Source organism: Plecotus auritus (assembly GCF_963455305.1).
Source record: "Plecotus auritus genome assembly, chromosome: 2".
Lineage (NCBI taxonomy): Eukaryota > Metazoa > Chordata > Mammalia > Chiroptera > Vespertilionidae > Plecotus > Plecotus auritus.
This window is the reverse complement of record NC_137771.1, coordinates 224,328,905-224,335,325: the sequence shown is the minus strand read 5'-3', so window position 1 is coordinate 224,335,325 and position 6,421 is coordinate 224,328,905.

The following is a 6,421-nucleotide window of genomic DNA, read 5'->3' as shown; positions in this document are numbered from 1 at the left end:
CTGGTGTTCTGGACCCTCCCTCCCTGCGGGGCTGAGCCAGTGTCCGGTGGCCACGGGGTTTCCAGTCTCCCGGGTGGTTCTGGCCATGAGGCCTGGAAGCAGCAGCCCCGGCCAGGCACGAAGAGCAGAGCCGGCGCGGCACTGCCAGGGTCCGACCTGCCCTACTCGGTCACGTGGGCCTTGGTGTCGTGGTGTGTAAAACGGCTCTTTCTAGGCCTCTGTCAAGAATGACAGGAGTTGCCGAAACTGGTTTGGCTCAGTGGATAGAGCGTCGGCCTGCAGACTGAAGGGTCCCAGGTTCGATTCCAGTCAAGGGTATGTACCTTGGTTGCGGGCACGTCCCCAGTAGGGGGTGTGCAGGAGGCAGCTGATCGATGTTTCTAACTCTCTATCCCTCTCCCTTCCTCTCTGTAAAAAATCAATAAAATATATTTTTTTAAAAAAATGACAGGAGCAAAACAGACAGTTGGCTTCTGTGTGTTGCATAACTTCGCTGTATACCAAACTAATTTTTACAGGTTTGTGTCCTAATCCTCAAATCATATAATTAATAATTTGCCTGTTTATGTTTGCTGCAAACTGTTTATGTATGTTGCATGAACTAAAATAAACCATTTTCTTGTTTTTTTAATATATATTTTTATTGATTTCAGAGAGGAAAGGAGAGGGAGAGGGAGAGAGAGACATCAATGATGAGAATCATTCATTGATCGGCTGCCTCCTGCACTGAGGATTGAGCCAGAAACCCGGGCATGTACTCTGACCAGGAATCAAACCGTGACTTCCTGGTCCATAGGTTGATGCAGGCGTCCTCAAACTACGGCCCGCGGGCCACATGCGGCCCGCCAAGGACATTGATCCGGCCCGCCGAGTGCCACTGCCTGTCCTGCTTAGCAGCCGACTCATCCCGGGCCCGCCGTGCGCATAGGAATTTGTTCATAGTTGTTTTTTTTTAAACTATAGTCCAGCCCTCCAACGGTCTGAGGGAGAGTGAACTGGCCCCCTGTTTAAAAAGTTTGAGGACCCCTGGCTGATGCTCAATCACTGAGCCATGGCCGGCCCAGGCAAGCCATTTTCTTAGTTTAAAAAAAAATGACAGCTAGGAACCTGCCTAGGTATCATCAAGCACATTGTGGGGATTTAACAAGCGTTCAAGATGGAATTCAGGTGAAAGGGCCCCCCCCTCCCAGTGTGGCTACCATGGCAACAAGGATGAGGAGGGAGAGGGGGTTGGGCTCTTACTGTTTGTCCTGGCTTTTCAAGTTACCGCTCACACAAGAACCTACACCAGCCGTGGGCAAACTACGGCCCGCGGGCCGGATCCGGCTGTTCTATCTGGTTCTCTTGCTCTCCCCTCCGCTCATTTACTTTGAATTTATATTAGTTCACACAAACACTCCATCCATGCTTTTGTTCCAGCCCTTCGGTCCAGTTGAAGAGCCTATTGTGGCCCTCGAGTCAAAAAGTTTGCCCACCCCTGACCTACACTGTACTGGCTTCTTGGAAAACCTTCCCCTTCCACTGTCCCTCGTGGGTGTTGTGGCGAAACCGACGGTGGCCCCGGGAGACTGCAGGGGACTCAGGGTCACCTTTGGGGGCGTGTAATCGAGAATCGGTGACATGACTTCGCTCTCCTCACCTTTCCTTTCCGAAGGCACGAATGAAGGGCGGCTCTCCCTGAGGTTTGAGACCAAATGCCATTTGCAGAGAATGCTGACAGGCATCTGCTTGTGGTCATAAAGGAATGTATTTAAAGCAGCAGACAGGTCTTAAACAGGTCCCTGGGAGGGGCTGGTGCTATTTTTCATGCTCAAACGTGTTCGTGGGGACCGCACTTAGTGACGGGTGGGCCACAGGCTGGTAGCCAGCATCGGATGCTAAAGGAGGATCACTGAGTCCTTACACAGAACTGGAGGCAGGGCACGCAGGTGAGCTCCTGTGATTGGACTCCCAGCCACGCCTGGTCTGGCTGAGCTGTTCTTGGAAACCAGATTTATCCGGAGAATCCCATTTCCCTGAAAAACAGAATTCCGGGCAGCCATGGAGGCAGTGACCGCTTCTCTTTCTCTTCGCATCTTTTTTGCACACCCTCCTCCTCCTCTCTGCCCCTCTCCCCAGCCCAAATTAAGATGGCCAGACTTGAGACCTTCAGAAGGGAGTCTCCACTGGCATTAAAGAGAGAAATCAGACCTAGCCGGTTTGGCACAGAGCGTTGGCCTGCAGACTGAAGGGTCCCGGGTTCGAGTCCAGTTAAGGGCAGGTACCTTGGTGCAGGCTCAATCCCCAGGCCTGGTCAGGGCACATACAGGAGGCCACCAATCGATGTGTATCTCTCACACATTGATGCTTCTCTCTGTCTCCCCGCTCCCTTCCACTCTCTCTAAAAATCAATGGAAAATATCCTCAAGTAAAGATTAACGAAACAAAAAAAGCCATGTCAGAATTGAAGGTCATCATATGTGTTCATTCTGATTACTTTTCTCCAGAAACCGCCACCATTCAAATCAGTGATTTCCTAGTATTGGCAAGAATTACAAATTCTCTCTCTCTAAATAATTGATGTTACTCTGAATCAGTGGAAAGTAAAGAACACATACGCACTCCACCACCCACCACACCAACTCCAACCATTAGGCGTCCGTCTCCACTTTCCTTGCTGGGTTAGCAGCACGAAGCCCAGGGAAGCGAGCCTTCCTGCTTCAAGCACTTCCGCCACCGGCTTCCAGGAAGCCATGTGCCCTGGTCCCATCCTACCTTGTCAGACGCTCCTGCCTTCTCCCTGACCACCGCCACTGCAGGGCCAGCCTCCTCCCTCGGTCCTCTGTACTCACTGCCTGGAGATGTCGCCCAGGCCCACGGCACTAAATGGTCCCTTTGCAGGGAACACCCATGTTGAGCTGCCAGCCGGGACCTGTCTCCCAATCACCAGGCTCTACATCCAACTGCCCACCAACTCCCCCTGAACATCTAGTTGACAAACTTATACCCACAACCACCCTGGGTTTCTGTCCCCTGCAGCATCCCCATTTCGGCCGGTGCAGCTCCATTCTTCCAGTTGCTCAGACCACAGGCCAGGGCTGGGGTTCATCCCAGCTCCTCTCTTTCCTGCCGACATCCACGCTGTTAGTAAATCCCGTTGGTCAGAGTGGCCACTGATGTCGTATAGATCCTAGAGGTAAATATTACTGGGGGACCATTCTTCACGGGTCTCCCATTTCCACACTCAGCGAGGCCTTTCACATAGCCATCGTGGAAAAGAGAGATCATGTGTCCTAGACCCAAGGGCAGGTTTCCTAATCATCTCTCCTAGAGAGACAAGGCAGGCTGGCTTGCCATCCTTCAGAAATGTCTTGGATCCCCCTGAGCTCGAGGTTCCTCAGCTGTGAGCCGGACCCCCTACATGCAGAGCACCCACTTGGGTGGTTCTACATCATCCCATGGGACAGGGGGAGCAAGCGAACGGACAACATGAAGCTCAGGCTTCTCCTCTGCTGTAAGTCCTCTGTCTCTAACCCAGACAGAGATATTGTGGCAGGCTTACCTGTAAGTTTGCAAATTGGCAAAATCCCAACTTGATAGTATTGTGTGTGATGTTTGGAGCATGGAGTACTTGTAATTAGATACATAGGAAGCCCACAATGTTTTCTAAGGGCATGGTATTTCAGGCACTCGTCTTTCTATGCATAGGAAAGCTACCCAGATGCTATCAAAGATCATTTCTTTGGAACTAGGCAAGGCATGTGATGGAAAAGGACAACTCAGAGCAGAGCCAAGAACTAAACTGACGAGTTTCTGCCAGAGAACAGAAGCTGGACCCCATCAGGAACAACTCACTCCCAGAGGAGGAGGAGTCTGGCACTATTGTCTGATGGAATTTCAGAATTGGTAGACCAGTGACTACTCATGTGTCCTAGCCTTTGCCTTTCTAATGGAACTACTACTTGCAAATGGCCTGCCTGTCCCTGACCCACTATGGTGCACTTGGTGTATCGAAGACAACTTGTCTATTTACTCTGTAGAAGATGCATCTAGATTATAAGACCCTGAACTTCAAGTCTGATATAACTGGGTAAGACTGGGTGTCCTAAGACTGGGGTGTGCATACTTTGCAGGGGTAGAGGCGCATGAGTAATTGGGTCAGAGGGCAGATGAAGGCAGATTGATAGTATTAATGGCCCCCACTTGTCATGCCCCCCATCAAAACCTTTTGGTGGTGCCCCCCCATACAGCCTCTGCACGTGACCACACTGGGGCTACAGCAAACTTGATACAAAGGCTTGAAAGACACTTGCAAGTTTCTCTTCCTCTTTTTAAAAATATGTTTTTTATTGAATCCAGAGAGGAAGGGAGGATAGAAACATCAATGATGAGAATCATTGATTGGCACTTCACTACTGGAAGGAAACCAAGCTTACTCGAGGAGTCAACATACAGTCTCTCCCACCCCACCTCCAACCACTACTGTATGCCCCCAGTGGGGATCGAGCCCGCAACCCGGGCATATGCCCTAACCAGGAATCAACCCATGACCTCCTGGTTCATAGGTCGATGCTCAACCACTGAGCCACACCAGCGGGCTGTTGCCTTTTGTTCCTCTGCAACCATGAGAAATGCCTGACAGGCCTGCTGAGGGAACAAGTGACACGTGGAAGACAGCCAAACCATGCCAGGCCAGGCCATCCTAGACCAGCCAGACCACAGCCAAGTCACGTCAGACATGTGCCTGTAGATGCAGGAGCCAAAGCAGTTGCACATGGCACAAACTAGCAGGGACACCCACCCAACTGGCAGACTCATGAGAAATGGATGATGGTTGCTTTAAACCTCCGAAGTCAAATGTGGGCAGTAGGCGGTAATAGCTGATGGGCAAGATAGGTAATTGTTTTGTTCTTATCTGCTGGACTCTTTGGCCTTAAAATTCTATATATCTAGATTTTTATGTCTTTTCATTCTCACAGCTGATGTCACCTTCGGGCTCTACAAACACATTTGTAAATGGATGCACGCTGTTTTTGCACCAAGGAAAACACGTCAATTTCTATCATCAGGATGCATTCATACATGGACTAAACACAAAACTTCAGCACTTCACTACTGGAAGGAAACCAAACTTACTCGAGGAGTCAGCAGTCTCTCCCACCCCACCTCCAACCACTACCAACAGTAAATAAACTGAATCTAGAAGATATAAATGGGTAGGATATATAAATCTATCTATATATATATAAAAGCCTAAACAACCTGCCGACCGGTAGCTATAATCCGCACTGACCACCAGGGGGCAGACACTCAACGCAAAGGCATGGAAACATGGAACAGACTGATGAATTGAAGAGGGAAGAGGGAAGCGGGAAGTGGGAAGCGGGGAGGGCAGGGAGAGATTAACCAAAGATCTTACATGCATACTAGAGGCCTGTGCACGGATTCATGCACTGGTGGGGTCCCTCGGCCTCGCCTGCAGGGATCAGGCCAAAACCTGCAGTCCAACATCCCCCAAGGGGTCCTGGATTTCGAGAGGGTGCAGGCCAGGCCGAGGGACCCCACCGGTGAACGAATCCATGCACCAGGCCTCTAATATAATATAATATAATATAATATAATATAAATGATTCAATACCTAAAAAGGAAGAAAAAGAGTAAGGAACATTTCTAAACTCCACCATTTTAAAACTTATTTTCACTAATGCACTTGAGTTTGTGGTTTGGGGAAGTAGTGTGGCTACTTGGAGTTCATGACTCCAGTCACATTCTAATGAGAACACCCCATTAGTGCTGATTATACCAACAGTTAACCTTGCACAAGAGCCCTGGGAAAGTGGGTGAAGAGGCTGCCTGTCAAGTATTACTGAAGTGCTGAAATAAACGCAACTTCCTTTCTGTTTCATTTTGAGCAAATATATAACTTTGTTACCTTATCATCAATTTTTACCCAAAGAACAAAAAAAAACTGTAGAACTCATAAAGTTTCATATGAGAAACTTTCCATGTATTAGGAATCACCAACAGACCATCAACTTTCAGATATCACAGAGAATTTCTGCACCAAATTAACTATACTTTGCCATATTAATACAACTGTAGCTTTTTAAAAATTTAACTATATTACCTCAAAATATTCAAATAAAACAATACTCCCGCCGAAACCGGTTTGGCTCAGGGGATAGAGCGTCGGCCTACGGACTGAAGGGTCCCAGGTTCGATTCCGGTCAGGGCACGTACCTTGGTTGCGGGCACATCCCCAGTAGGAGGTGTGCAGGAGGCAGCTGATCGATGTTTCTCTCTCATCGATGTTTCTAACTCTCTTGTCCCTCTCCCTTCCTCTCTGTAAAAAATCAATAAAATATATTTAAAAAAAAAAAAAAAAAAAACACTCCCACCTAGTGAATAAAGAAAAGCAACTGGCTTACTTTAGCTGTGAACA